The 16769-nt window shown below is 31.2% G+C and overlaps 1 long non-coding RNA gene across 2 annotated transcripts; it reads right to left on the bottom strand.

Moving 5' to 3' along the window:
• Window positions 1-626: 626 nt before the first annotated feature.
• LOC136202041 (uncharacterized) lies at window positions 627-2657 on the bottom strand. Of its 2 annotated transcripts, none has more exons than XR_010674271.1 (4): window positions 1992-2657; window positions 1533-1643; window positions 1373-1459; window positions 627-1005 (listed from the first exon to the last, which is right to left on the bottom strand). It is a non-coding gene; the product is annotated as an uncharacterized lncRNA (long non-coding RNA). The 2 variants fall into 2 exon arrangements; XR_010674270.1 differs by having other exon boundaries at window positions 1999-2656.
• Between the last annotated feature and the right edge of the window lie 14112 nt (window positions 2658-16769).

Consider the following 16769-nt stretch of genomic DNA (forward strand, 5'->3'; position numbering starts at 1 on the left):
TAAAGGTACTTCTAATAAGAAAATAAAATTGTATGCAAAATTTTAAAATATGTTCCTATCAACGATAATAAAATTTTAAGCCTAAATTTTCATATTAGTTGGACTCTTTTAGGTCTGAATAGTACATATATATCTATATATGTGTGTGTGTGCGCTCTCTCTCTTTCTCTTAATAAACCGGTTGAACTTGTCCCAAACGTTTGGTTGGCCCCCTAAATAGACATGCACTACAACAAAAACTGCCTATAGAGGCAGTTTTTTTTCGCTTGTAGGGGCGGTTTTAACCGCCCCTACAAGGTCTAGGGGAGGTTTTACAAACCGCCCCAAATCTGCCTCCAAAAGGGACCGGAGCTACGAATTAGCGACGAAAATCATCATCGACGGGGTAGAGTAAAAATTAGCGACGAATTTGTAGAGTCGGTTTAAACCGCCCCTATATCTAATTTTAAAATCTCTCTTTTAAGTCTAGGGGCGGTTAAAACCGCCGCTACATAAACGCCCCTACATAATTTATGCATTATTTAGTATATATATTACTTTTTATATTCCAATTTCCTACCTACAATAATTATTTATTAATTAATCAAATTTAAATGTGCAAATAAATTCAAAAGAACATATAATATAAAAAAAATCAACTTTCGATATATTATTAAATTCAATACATAATTCACTACATGATTCTAAAATTAAAAAAAAAAAGAAACTAAATTTAATGGAGTATCTCATTTCAATATCACAACCTCGATATTGCAACACTAATGTCATTTCAATATCAAAATAAAAACATAACACGGGATTCCCTCTTGTTTCTAAGTTGTCGATGCCCCATCTGTCCTCATTGGAAACCTCGACACTAATGGCATTGCGTCTGAGTGCCAATGCTGCAACATAACAACCTCTAGCAGCCAATATTGTGCTTCCTTTTGAATACTTGAAGCAAAATGCACTTGATGTATTATAGATATAATTCTAACTCCAGCCATTGGTCTATGATTGCAAGTCCTACAAGCACACAAAAGAAAATCACAAGCAATTACACTTATCACGTATAGATACAAGCAATACACATATCAAGTATAGATAGCATATCAATTGAAAACAACATCCTAAGTTGAATACTTGAAGCAAAATGCGCATTTGATAGAGAAAAACATACAAAAACAAATATGGGGAGACAATGTTATGAATGCTGTGAATGAGAGAAAGAAACGCAAGCCTTCAAATATGCTCTCTTCACTAATCACATATTTCACAAAAACATAGATCATAAGTTGTATTTTCAAAGAACAAAGAATGTCAAACTCTTGAATTGAATGTGTGAGGAGGAGGGAAGGAAGGAAATGGAAATGTATGAGATAAGCATGCCAACCTCTTTCGAAGTCACTTCTTGGTCATTCCTTGGCTTATCACTCATCACTTTCCACTGCAATTGCAACAGAGCCCTCTGCCTGTCTTCCTGTAATGTAGCATAGTAAAACTAAATCCAGGACTCAGTTTTTTAAATTGTACCAGTTGACAGAACTTCATACCTTGGTTTTCTGAAGATTCAATTCCTCTTGTAGCCTCTTGCACTCATCTTCATGCTCAGTCCTCAAAGCTTTCATCTGAACATCATGTTCATTCCTCAATTGCATGGTTTTCTGCAGAAATTAAGAAGAAAAAAATCATATGATCAGTAACTCAAGCATTTTAATTTCATGTTAACAGAACCTGAAGCTTGAAGCTGTTACAAACATTAAACATTAAGACTGAAATCCTAAGGCAAAATCAACTAACATAAACCTATACAATCTAGTAAAATTTTAGAGAATTATATAAAAATTTCAGTAGCAAATTATACAATCTATAAAATTTCCCATCTCATTCTTCTACTTTCATCAATTCAAATATATTATACACTTCAATTCCGTAATTCAGACAAAAAGAATATACATATCACATAAATTAATATAGAAAAATAGAGAAGGGACAGATTCGACTTTTCTAACCACTTACGACGGAGGCGACGGCCTCTGTGCAGATATCCGAACCGGAAGAGGTCGACCCTTACCCGTTCCACCACAACTACTACACGCCATACGGTCAGAGCCAGCGCAATTCCGGCATCCAACATCTCCGTCCGACCAACGGGAACATAAACAGGGGACCGTCCCGTTCCGTTACAAGTAGGACACCAGTGGCTTAATGGCTCCAGAAAAAGCGATTAGTTCCTTGTTCTCATCACAGAGAGAGAGATTCAAAATCGCCGTCACACCATACTCTTGAAGCTGAAGATCCGATGATGAAACTAATGAAACCAGAGGCTTAATCGCCCCGGATTTAGCAATTTTGAGGCGATTCTCTGGCTTATTCTTGGCGAGGAGCCTGATTTCCTGCAATAATCGAGATCCAAAACAAGCTGGCGAATAAAATCATCTGAATTCTCCGATGCACAGGCCATTAGTAACCGGCGGCTCTCATTCGATGCCGTTGGAAACTCACCGGATCTATCGCTGTTACAATCGCTGAAAGCAGAGGAAGTATCATTAACACTGACATCACCAAAACGCCTTCCCATATAGGTGTAATTGGCTAGATTATCCTTCTCCATTTCAAATCTGCTTTTCTACTCCTAAGTCGTTTTGCGGAGACACTCAAGATGGGAATGCGAAGATTGAAAATAACTTAATTGCATATTGGGCTTTAATAACATTAAGCCCTAACATTTAATTGGCCCCAATTTTTAAATTAGCCACAATATAAGGTTTGTCAAAAGCTCATTGGGGCTCTTAATAAAAGGGCTGCTACAAAAAGGTCAGCTAATCATTATTAAATGTTTGTACAAAGAACTCTATGTATGTGTATGGTTGTGCTATGTGTATAATTAGCTATCTTACTGAGCCCCAAATGTATAAATTCTCAAGCCGTGGACAAGAAATTTCTAAATCAAGTTTATTGTGAACATCTCCTAAAACCAATATTTTCAAGGATTTGGAAGAAATAACTAGTTGTTGAATCCCACGATAGTAGTTTAATTTAAATGATTCAAGTAACAAATTGCTAGATATAACATTTTCAATTGCTTGAGCAAATAACTCTGTATCATTCATACTCACACCGTTGAGAGATAATTCTTCAAGGTTCCCACATGAAATTTCAAGAACAGAAATTTTAGCCATGGAATGAGATTTATAACCAATATTTTCAAGGATTTGGAGGCAATAACAATCCTTTCAAAAGCACAGTCAATTAATTCTAAGGATTTGAGTAAGGGAGAGCCAGATAGAATATGTCCCATGGCATGATGAATCAAGTTACAACGTCCTATATTCAATGCTGTGAGACGCTGCCAATTTACCTTTCCATTAGGCATAAACCAACAATTTTCAGTTGTTAATTTAACCAATGAAGAATTGTGGAAAAGGATTTCTGGCAATATATAACCATTGTCCAAAAGGAAATAATGCTGATATTTTATCCTTCCAACCCTCGTTGAACTTATATGTAAATCCTCCGCATGTTTTCTAGTTGCAAAACAGATTTTCGAAGCAAATTGCGGATCCTTCTTATCATCAAAACAGATTTTCAAAGCAAATTGCAAATCTAAGGTATTGTCTATGAATTCAAGATAGTTATCATAAGACGTATAGTCCTGATAGCTTCTTCAGTTGGTAAAAAGGAGATAATATGTTTGAATGATGGAATCTGGTAAATCACTAATTCCGTCTTCTTTCTCTTCCAACTTCTTGACCCTTTTGGATTCCATTTCTTCTTTCCAAGGCTGTTGTGGAAGATTAGTAATAATATGATGGAATTGGTCTATACATCAAAATTCAATGCCTAAAGGCACCTCCCTTCATGAATAGTCCTTTCCGTTAGTGAACACTGGTGTTCGTTCCTAAACAGTCGTGTCAGTTTGTGAAAGAAAGTGTTCATTAGTGAACAAATATGTCCATTCGAGTTCTATTTAAAGAAAATGGAAATATCAAATTTCATAAGTTGGAACTGTTAGATTTTGACCTAAGATGAAAATGAAAGTCTAGAGGTTGCAATTTTAAATACTTTTGTTAGGACGCCAAGTTTAAGTTTTGTTACTTCATACATTAAATTTCAGAAAATGATGAATTTTTACTGAATGATACAATAATATACAAATGTTATATTCTTGTTCAAAGGTATGGTCTCCGAAATGATGAATTTTTGCTAAAATATATAATAATATACAAATGTTATATTCTTGTTCAAAGGTATATGGAGACCATAGCCGATCCTGATAATGGATGGATCCTGGGTGAAATAAGAGATAAAGTACTTCTAATAAGAAAATAAAATTGTATGCAAAATTTTAAAATATGTTCCTATCAACGATAACAAAATTTTAAGCCTGAATTTTCATATTAGTTGGACTCTTTTAGGTCTGAATAGTATATATATATCTATATATGTGTGTGTGCGCGCGCGCTCTCTCTCTCTCTCTTAATAAACCGGTTGAACTTGTCCCAAACGTTTGGTTGGCCCCTAAATAGACATGGTGTCTCATTAGTCCTTTCAATTTTCTTAAAGTGTAAAGATTGAATGCCTAAATCTATAAAAACAACATAAGGATGTAAAAAAATAGAAAGTTAATTTATTTTAAAAATTTAAAATCACCAATTAGGTTTTATTTTTTATGTTTTGAATTTTTTTACAGGGTTAGACTAATTAAATGTCATTTATAGTTCTATAATAACTTTGTAATTTAAATAGTTTTGAAGTATTAAATGTTTTTTTATGAATTAATGACTCATTAGTTATTATAAGTGTTATTTATGGTTTTATAATGACTTTATAGTTTAAATAGTTTGATGAATTAATGACTTATTAGTTATTATAAGTGTTATTTATAGTTTTATAATGACTTATGAATGTAATTTGTGGTTATATATATATATATATATGGCGTATCCCCGCCATATCCGTGTCTAATCTTTTTCAACGACATTGTTTGTCATAAAACCTAAACCCAAAACCCAAAACCCAAAACCTAAAACCTCAAAACCCTAAACCCTAGAGCCTTACTGTTCATGTGTCAGAATAGATTCGATAATTGCTTTCTTTCACTTGGATGTATAGGTATTTATGTCAATAACCATAGAACCATGATCATGATATTTGCTTATACTTAATATTTTCCTCATGAGAGGTTTGTTTGCTTCAGTCTTCATATTTGTGGAACCATGATTCACCATATTTGATTATACTTAACTTATTTTAGGTAATGAAGTGTAAAATACAATAAATGTCATTAAAATTTGTAGCAATAAAACTATTGAAATTCCCATTTGATATTTAATGAAATTATTCCGGTTAATGTGTACTGACATAGAAAACAGTTGATTATATGCCAATTATATGTGATGATGAATACGTTTAACTTTTTATCGATGATGCGTTTTTGTGGCACATGATACTGGAGAGAGCATATGTAGTCTCATGTGTAAAATATTGCAATATTGAGTTTAAAGTTTACCAAATGTTATAATTTCAATTTTGAAGATGAGTTTTTTCAATAGGGTGGACTAAAGGTTGAGCATGAAATTGCATATAGTTTTTTTTATTATTATTAATGAGGTTTGAAATCGTACTGACTTGTAAGCGTAAGGCTTAATTTCATCGTTGTTTTGTTTTTATATGACTAAATCTGCTATATCTCAATAATTATAAATTTCAAATGAATGAACGTGCAACTTTATTTTTTTTACGAATAAATCTGCTATATCGTATTGTTTTGTATGTCTCTCGAAAAAATAAATATAAAACTTACATCTTTATTGGACATGTTGCTTGATCATCATTTAAATTTCAAATGAATGAGGCAACAACTTTGTTTTACATCTTATGATATGATTTTGATTGTATAGCATAATGTTCAAATTATAAGTTTAGATAGGAGTTTAATTGATAACAGTTTTATTTTTATTATTACTTTAATTCAATCTCTACAATTGTACAGGTGTCCAAAAGTTATTGTTGTTGTTGAGGTTTATGTATGTATCTTCCAACGAACAATTTTTAGAATAAATCAAAACGGAGTTATTTTCTCTTGCACAGGTATATATTGACATATATTTGATTTTTCGGGCATACTTCAACTATGGTCTTGATACAAGACTTCTAGTCACCGGGTTTTAGAGGACTTGAGTATCCAATGGTCAGTAGGAACGTGTGTCAAATTATGGTTTTGGGTACCCGTCCTGTTTTGGCCAAATTTCATCTTTTAGGACCTCTAAAAGCGATTTTGTAATTTCCACATCTTTTTAATGTAATTTCTTATGTATTTTTTTTTCCGTTTCACTAAGCCAAATAACTTTCATTATTTGGGTAACAAATTAAAAGAAAGAGGAAAACATCACATCAAAGACTAAAAGTGCAAAAATAGGGATTAAAATGAATAAAATGAAAGTTCCAACTTAGGGACTAAAATGAATAAAATAAAAAGTATTAAATTAAAGATTAAAATGAATAAAAAGTAAAGTTAACTTATTAATTAAGGATCAAAGTGAATAAAAATAATATTATTATATTAGAGATTAAAATGAATTAGAAAAGTAATTATTAGATTTGGATTAAAAGTGAATAAAAATAAAGTTATTTGCTTAGGGATAACATAGAATAAAAATAAATTTTTATTACAGTAGGATTAAAACGAATAGAAAATAAAGTTTTTTTATACCTGTTGGTATCCAAACAACCGAGAGATGAAAGTTATCTTGAATTTTTCGTTTATTTCAAATCATTGTTATGAAAAAATAGACCAATTAAATCAATAATATTAATTTATAATATTATTAATATCACATTTGAATATACATGTACAAAAATGAATTTAAATTAAGGATGAAAGTGAATAAAAATAATATTATTATGTTAGAGATTTTAATGAATTAGAAAAGTAAATTATTAGATTTGGATTAAAAGTGAAGAAGGATAAAGTTATAAATTAGGGGGTAACAACGAATAAAAATAAAGTTTATTACATTAGAGATTGAAACGAATAGAAAATAAAGTTTTTTTCTTATAACTATTGGTACCCAAACGACCATGTGAATTGTTTCGTTTATTCCAAATCATTGCTATGAAAAAAAATCAATTAAATCAATAATATTAATTTGTAATATTATTAATATCACATTCGAATATAAGTGTATAAAAAAGAACTAGTTTAAATTTGGACAAAGAACTATATTGAATAAATTGCAAGTTTATTTGGATAAGAAATTGAAAGAAAGAGGAAAACATCACATTAAGGACTAAAATAAAAAAAAATATAAAGTGAAAAAATAGAGACTAAAATGAAAGTTCCAAATTAGGGATTAAAATTAAAAGTGAAGAAGGATAAAGTTATTAAATTAGGGGTTCCAACGAATAAAAATAAAGTTTATTACATTAGAGATTAAAACGAATAGAAAATAAAGTTTTTTTTTTCTTATAACTATTAGTACCCAAACGACCATGAGATGAAAGTTATCTTGAATTGTTTCGTTTATTCCAAATCATTGCTATGAAAAAAAATAAATCAATTAAATCAATAATAGTAATTTGTAATATTATTAATATCACATTCGAATATAAGTGTATAAAAAAGAACTAGTTTAAATTTGGACAAAGGATTATAACGAATAAATTGAAAAGTTTATTTGGAAAGGAAATTGAAAGAAAGAGGAAAACATCACATTAAAGACTAAAGTGAATAAAATATAAAGTTCGAAAATATGGACTAAAATGAATAAAATGAAAATTCCAAATTGGGGACTAAAATGAATAAAATTAAAAGTATTAAATTAAAAATTAAAATGAATAAAAAGGAAAGCTAACTTATTAATTAATGATCAAAGTGAAAAAAATAATATTATTATGTTGGAGATTAAAATGAATTAGGAAAGTAAATTATTAGATTTGAAATAAAAGTGAGGAATGATAAAGTTATTAGATTAGGGGTAACGGGAGCTGACGTGTGATTGTTCTTATCTGATATACTCCTTACCAAATTACCAAAATAAGATCTGATACACCTACTACATAACCATAAGATGAATTTAGGGTTTTGAGGGGTGGCTCTTCTCCGCCGTTAGGTCGTAAAGGCATTGATATCTCAACATGGGATGCGATTGCGAGATCCATTGCGGTTGGGGTTACATAGTAAACCGTGCACCGGTGGAAATGTCATCGGTGCTGTTGATTGCGATTAGGGTTACATACTCGACCGGTGGTTTGTGGTGCTTTGAGGGTGTTGGTCGGAACAAAACTCGACCAGCATCGGATCTCGTCTATGAAGGATCATCTGATAGTCATGAACCTATACAAAATCATCTTTCTTCTTCAACAGTATGGGGAAGATTAAAACATGATATTCTGTTTCTAAACAAACAGATTTTTGTTTGAAAGAATCAAGAGAAAGCTCCAATTTATCATCCTAGTGAGATGAAGTTGAACTTTCATACCCAAGCTCGCCCACTCAGTATCTTCGACAGATCCGCTTAAGTTTTTCCTCTTTCCGTATGTCTACTAATTCAGTGCTCCAGATGAACAAGACGACAGGAGAAGCAAAAGGCACAGGCTCTTCCACTCTCTAAATTCAGTGTTGCAGGTGAACAAGACGACAAGAGAAATGGATTGCTGAAGAAAGCTTATGAGCTTTCTGTGCTTTGTGACGCTGAAATTGCTCTTATCATCTTCTCTAACCGTGGCAAGCTATATGAGTTCAGCAGCATATCCAAATAGAGTGATCTAATCCTTCTGAGTTATATATATATGTATAAAAGGGATTTGAGTTTGACACATGGAGGTGATGTGTCCGTGTCTTCTTATTTGATACCAAGATCTGACGCAATACATAGCAACGATTACAGCTACAAATTGACTCAATTTGGTTCTAATAGTTTGTATCGAAAGAAAGTTCAGTTGCCATTTTCTATTTGTTGATGTCCCTCCCCTCCTTCTCCTTCTCCGCCGTGCATCGGTGGTGTAAATGTCATCGATGTTCCCTTCCTAAAGACACCCTGCAACTCGACCGCGTTTTGATTCATCTATAAAGCTTAAATCTGTGCAAGGATAGTCATGAACCCATACAAAATTATCCACACACTGATTCATTTGCAGCCCCTGTGTTTGCCGTGATAGATCTGGGCGATGCAGTTTTTCTGTTTGACCCTTCTTTTCCTTCTTAACGAGGAGTTGAAGAATCCCTGTGACTGTGCTGTTGCTCCATGTTCTAAAACAAGATTGGAACACAGTGGTAACAGCACAAGGAAAGCAAGAGGCGAATGAAGATTCAGGTTTTTCATTAGTACATTGCAGTATAAATGGAGATATTTCTGTATGGACCGACTTGGGCGAGCTTGGATGAAAAGGCTTCAAGTGGTGTTTGCCTATTGTACTATGAATGATACTATTTATTCTGTAGCCTGGGACACTTTTGGAAGAGCACCAGAGAATTTCTTGTTTGGTGAATACAAAAACACAGGACCATGATCAGTTTATCAAGGGCGTGCTCCATTCGCTAAGCCATTGGATGATCAAGGGCGTGCTCCATTCGCTAAGCCATTGGATGATGCAGGAGCCAAGATATGTTAAAGGGCTTGTAGCAGAGTAAATACTTTCTGCAATGATCAGTGATGAAAAATCCCAGATTTTGTGATGTGCATTTGGGATGACAGATTTCCAACATTGAAAACAGCTTTGAGTTTGTTATGTTCTTCAGCTGTCAAGTTGGACAAAAACCAAGCAAGGCTAGATGATACTGGTGTACTGCCATCGCTTCAAAGTTCAGCAACTCCTTCAAGTTTGAAACCGAGGGGCAACACAGAAATCGACATTGGCCTTTAAAAATGTATAAACTGTTGCCTTTTCCTTGCATAAACACAGGGTAAAGAAAGTAAAGAAAGTAAATAGTCTGGGTAGAAGAAGGATGATGTTTATCAATTATGATTCGAGAGGAGAGATATCGTAGGAGAGACTTTTCACATTTTAAAGTTAGAAATTGGTAAAGTTTCATGTCATGAAACTAATGTTTGAAGGCTGAAGGTTGTGGTTTGAAGTTGTAGGACTAAAAGTGGTTTTTAAGTAGATCAGACTTATGTTGTTATTTGAGTTAATTTGGAAAGATGATGAAAGACATTTATTAGATTAGGGGTAACAACGAATAAAAATAAAAGTTTATTACATTAGCGATTAAAACGAATAGAAAATAAAGTTTTTTTTTATAACTATTGGTACCCAAACGACCATGAGATAAAAGCTATCTTGAATTGTTTCGTTTATTCTAAATCATCGTTATGAAAAAGATTAACCAATTAAATCGATTTTAAAGTTAAAGAGCATAATGAAAGTAAAACCAATGTTTAGAGAACATAAATATAATTTACTATAATTACTATGATTATTTGCACATGTCCATAAATATTATTTTGGCGGCCATATTTATAATAATAAATGAATCTTTAATTAATTATATACGTTAATTTGTTCATAATTTCCATAATAGCTTTGAATTATAGATATAATTTGTTCCATTAATCTTAGTTGGCTTGCAGGGTTAACACTCAAGTCATGAAAGCCAAATAAATGAATCTTTAATTAATTATGTGTGAACTGAACAAAAACATTCAAATATTTCTCATGTTTTGTTATAAGTTTTTTGGACAAGTTCAGGAAGAAATGATAGGTAAAGCTTAAATTGTTCTTATTTGAAAATGTTAGGGTTTTAGTTATAAAAGTTTCTAAAATTCATGAGTTGATATTAGGGTAAATAATTTATTAGTCCCCTAATTTTTACCTAATACACTGTTTAGTCCCCTATTTTGAAAAACATATTTTAAGGTCCCTATTTTGCCAATATTAACCTTGTGGTCCTTTTATCTATTTTTTAGATTTTTAACTGAACATATCTTAGCTTTTAGGACAACCACAGTACAATACAAGTTGACCATGTTACTCTGTTATTTTATATCTATCTGTTTATGCTAAAATATAACGATTACAAGTCTAAAAAAACTAGACAAAAGGACGAAAGGGTTAATATTAGCAAAATTTAGGGACTTTATAATGTGTTTTTCAAAATAGGGGGACTAAATAGTGTGTTAGGTAAAAAGTAAGGGGACTAATAAATTATTTACCCTATATATTAATATACATAACATCAAAATACAATAGCTCTCAAATCAAATTTGAGTTCGTGATAACAGTAAAATAGAAACTACATATGGACTCAAATCAAATTTAAGTCTGTTGACAAAGCTACAAATTAGCAACAAATCTATGAAACACTGATACGGGTACGTGTATGTATATGGGTATGACAACCAACATTTTTGAAAAAGATTAGACAAGGGTTTGGCGGGGATATATATAATCACAAATTACACTCGTAAGTCATTATAAGACCATAAATAACACTTAGGCTCTGTTCTTTATCGCTGAAAAAAACTGAACTGAACTGAATTGAGCTGAACTGAATGCTACTGAATACTGAACTGAACTGAACTGAATTTAACTGAATGCTACTGAACTTAACTGAATGCTACCGAATGGTTCTAATAAATTTAATAATATCAATAATAAATAAATATATTATTAAAGATAAAAATAAATTGAATATCAAATAAAAGCTCGGGTTGATAAAATCTTGGCTCGATAAAAGCCTATGAAATTAAATAAAAACGAGTCTAATTTAAATTAAAAATACAAATTACATACAAACACAAATTTACATATAATTTAAAGCCTATGAAATTAAATACAAATTTTCATATGAATATAAACTCTTAACTTTTTATTCTAATTAAGGGTTAAAGTGCAAAAATAACGTTTTGGGTCAGGAGTAATTTTACCCCTAACGTCTAAAATGGTGCAATTTTATCCCTAACATTGATAAATTCGGTAAATTTTAGAAACAATTCATAATATGGATGCAATTCCTAATTTTTAAATATGGATGCATACTTTAGTTTTATTTTTTTATTAAACGGTATATATTTTAATAAACTATCATTTCTTCACTTTTATCTAATTTATAGATAATGATAAAGTATAAATAATAATAATTATTATGGTATAATAAATAATGATAAATTACTCAATGCTGAAACTGAATACTGAAACTGGATGCTGAAACTGAATGCTGAACTGAACTGAATTGAACTGATTGTTACTGAAATTAAGTGATAAAGAACAGATCCTTATAATAAGTCATTAATTCATAAAAAAAACATTTACTACTTCAAACTATTTAAACTACAAAGTCATTAGAAAAGCATAAATACCATTTACAATAACTAATAAGTAATTAGTTCATAAAAAAACATTTAATTTCAAACTATTTAAACTACAAAGTCATTATAAAAATATAAATAACATTTAATTAGTCTAATCCCGTAAAAAAAATCAAAACTTGAAAAATAAAACCTAATTTGTGATTTTAAATCTTTAAAATAAATTAACTTTCTATTTTTTACATATTTATGGCGTTTTTATAGATTTATGGATGCAATTTTTACACTTTAAGCAAATTTAAAGGACTAATGAGACACCATGAAGTTCCTAACAAAACTATTTAAAATTGCAACCTCCATCACTCTTTTGCTGGTTTTCCTTAACAAACTTCCTTTTTCATCTTAGGTCAAAATCTTATGAAATTTGACATTTCCATTCTTTAAATAGAACTCGAATGGACATATCTGTTCATTAATGAACACGTTCTTTCACGAACCCATAAGACTGTTCAGGAATGAACACCACTGTTCACGAATAGAAAGGACTATTCATGAAGGGAGGTGTCTTTAGGCATTGAATTTTGATGTATAGATTAAATCAATTGTTCTATGACTATTTTAACTCGCATATAATTATCACCATTCTTGTTTCCCATTCCTTACATTTGAGATATAGACCAATTCCATCATATTATTAGTAATCTTTCACATGAGTCTTGGAAAGAAGAAATGGAAACGAAAAGGGTCAAGAAGTTGGAAGAGAAAGAAGACCGAATTAGTGATTTGCCAGATCCCATCATTCACGATATTCTCTCCTTTTTACCTTCAACTGAAGAAGCTATCAGGACTAGTGTTTTGTCAAAAAGGTGGAAGACTCAGTGGACTCAAGTTCAGGTTCTCATCTTCATCGATTCAAAATGTACGTCTTATGATAACTACCTTGAATTCATAGACAAGACCTTAGATTTGCACGACTGCTTAAAGATAGAGAAATTCCACATTCAATATGGTTATGTTGATGATAAGGAGGATCCACAATTTGCTTCGAAAATCTGTTTTGCAATTGGAAAACATGTGGAGGATTTACGTATCAGTTCAAAGGATAGCAGGGTAAATTGTCAGCCTTATTTCCTTTTGGACTATGGTTATATATTGCCAGAAATCCTTTTCGACAATGCTTCATTGGTTAAATTAAGCACCGAAAATTGTTGGTTTATGCCTAGTGGAAAGGTAAATTGGCCGCGTCTCACAACATTGAATATAGGACGTTGTAACTTGACTCATCATGCCATGGGACATATTCTATCTGGCTCTCCTTTACTCAAATCCTTAGAATTAATGGACTGTGCTTTTGAAAAGATTGTTATTGCCTCCAAATCCTTGAAAATATTGGTTATACAATCTCATTCCCTGGCTAACATTTCTGTTCTTGAAATTTCATGTGGGAACCTTGAAGAATTATCTCTCAGCAGTGTGAGTATGAATGATACAGAGTTATTTGCTCAAGCAATTGAAAATGTTATATCTAGCAATTTGTTACTTGAATCATTTAAATTAAACTACTGTCGTGGGATTCAACAACTGGTTATTTCTTCCAAATCCTTGAAAATATTGGTTTTAGGAGATGTTTACAATGAGCTTGATTTAGAAATTTCTTGTCCACGGCTTGAGGATTTATCCATTCGGGTTGGTTTGAATGTTAAAACAGTTAAATTACTAAATTTGCCATCTTCACTTTGTGCTACTATTATTTTCGACTTTGGTATGAAGATATATAAAAGAATGATTGAAGACATTTTGAACCAGCTTGAGCATGTGAAGGAGTAAGTTAATTACTTGACATTTTTCAATTTTAAAATCGATTATGTTTATAGGCAATGTCGGCTATGAAGTTGAGTGATCAGTTTCTCCTGTGATAAATATCAAATGTTTGACTCTGGAATCTGCTCATTTAGAAAAGCACCATTCTGGAATTGCACTGCTACTTGGTATTTCCCCTCTGATTGAGAAATTAGTTATCAATATGCGGACTAACTACATTACCATGGTAATTTCTAGAAACATTCTAAATAACAAATTTAGTTTAATATTTTATGCATTAAAAAGTTTTTAACACTCTTAGTTGTATAGAGCTTAATGATATATATGTTTATTTTTCATGTTTTGTTAATTTCTTTGGCCTAATAACAATTTCCCTTGTTAGGCCTATGATAACATTGAGAACAATTATTGGATTTCAAATACAACGGTTTTCAATTGTTTGGAATCGCACCTGAAGACTATTAAGATCACTCGCTTTCCGAGGACAGATTGTACACATGAGCATATGTTAAACTTTGCTCAATTTCTACTCAACAATTCAAGAGTGCTGGAAAAGATGGTGGTCGTTTTGAAAGAAAATGAAACAACTTTCCCATTACAAGTATCTGAAATATTGTCAGGCTTGCCAAAATGTTCTCAAAATGCAGTTATTGAGGTGTTATATTGTAAGTAAAGAGAAAAGTTTTTGTAGTTTTGCTCATTGTTTAAAGGGGTTATTCAAAATGGGATGATGATTATGGTTTAATGACTATTTCTAACGTAGAGCTTACTGTTTTTTTCAAGGTTAAATAATTTATTTGTCCCCTAGTTTTTACCTAACACACTATTTAGTCCCTCTATTTTGAAAAACACATTATAAGGTCCCTAGTTTTTACCAATATTAACCCTTTGGTCCTTTCCTCTAGTTTTTTTAGACTTGTAATCGTTATATTTTAGCATAAATAGATATATATAAAATAACAGAGTAACATGGTCAACTTGTATTGTACTGTGGTTGTCCTAAAAACTAAAATATGTTCGGTTAAGAATCTAAAATGACCACAAGATTAATATTGGCAAAAGATAAAGACCTTAAAATGTGTTTTTCAAAATAGAGGGACTAAACAATATGTTATTGAAAAAAAGGGTAATATGTGCCTTGTCTGTTCTTCAAGGTGATCAGTTCTAATTTGAACATTGTATTTCAATTTGTGATGTTTATAGTGTATTTCAATTTGTGATTTATGTTGATACTCCAATAATTGCTTTTTTTTTTTTGCACATGATTTTGCATTTGGCACGTATAGTTAGAATAAGTTTTTCTTATTGAAAACTTGATTTTTCCTCTTATTTTTGCAAGCAAAATAATAAATAGAAAAGTTTTTGCAATTTTTTGTGCTTGATTATGCTTTTACGTTTGGGGTAAAATGAAGTAACCTGATTAATGAACTACAATAATCAGTTACCTGATTCTCCATGAAATTTGGGTCAATATAGAAGCACTAGGAAAGTGCACGGTGTTGAGAGGTTATCGCTGCTCTATGAAGCCTTTGTTGAAACTACATAGTTCTATAGAATGGGTTGAAAAAACTCTTTCCCTATTCATAATGTTCTTGTTTTCATACTCCGATGATAACGAGTCTATATAAGATTTGAGTTCGCTTGACTAATCTATATTGTATCCTGGGAGACGATCATTTCTTTTAATTTTGAGTGACAGTAGGTGAAATTTCCAGAATATGTCCAATTTGTTTTTCTGCATTCTTTTCCAGTCTTAAGCTAGCAGTGCATCCTGTATTGTTGATCCTGATTGTACATACACACCGTGCATCACACGGGTACAAACTAGTTAATTTATATGTGACAAGTTTATGCATTTTGACATGTTATTTATATTTCCGTTAGTAATAAAATAAATATTATAAACGTAATTAATGTTTGAAATGTTTGATATGATATCTTTGAAAATATATAGGAAATAAACTATAAAAATATAGGCTTAATACATCTTGTTGTTCCTGTACTTAACTATCAAAGAATATTTTTATTTTTTTTATTAATAAAAACTGATGCTGATATTATTATTATCTTTGGGGTCGGTTTTTAATAACCCGGCCCTAAGAAAGCAACCAATACCGTTTTTTTTAAGAAGGATAAAGTTATTAGATTAGGGGTAACAACGAATAAAAATAAAAGTTTATTACATTAGCGATTAAAACAAATAGAAAATAAAGTTTTTTTTTTTATAACTATTGGCACCCAAACGACCATGAGATAAAAGTTATCTTGAATTGTTTCGTTTATTCCAAATCATCGTTATGAAAAAGATAAACCAATTAAATCCAACGTTTAATCTTAGTTGGCTTGCATGGCTAACACTCAAGCCATGAAATTATAAGTTTTTTGAACAAGTTCAGGGACAAATGATCTGTAAAGCTAAAATTGATCTTATTTGAAAATATTAGGGTTTTAATTATAAAAGTTTCTAAAATTCATGAGTTGATATATATTAATATACATAACATCAAAATACAATAGCTCTCAAATCAAATTTGAGTTCGTGATAACAGTAAAATAGAAACCACATATGGACTCAAATCAAATTTAAGTCTGTTGACAAAGCTACAAATTAGCAACAAATCTATGAAGCACTGATACGGGTATGTGTATGTATATGGGTATGACAACCAACATTTTTGAAAAAGATTAGACACCGGTTTGGCGAGGGTATATATAATC

Source organism: Euphorbia lathyris, chromosome 8, assembly GCF_963576675.1.
Source record: "Euphorbia lathyris chromosome 8, ddEupLath1.1, whole genome shotgun sequence".
Taxonomy (NCBI): domain Eukaryota; kingdom Viridiplantae; phylum Streptophyta; class Magnoliopsida; order Malpighiales; family Euphorbiaceae; genus Euphorbia; species Euphorbia lathyris.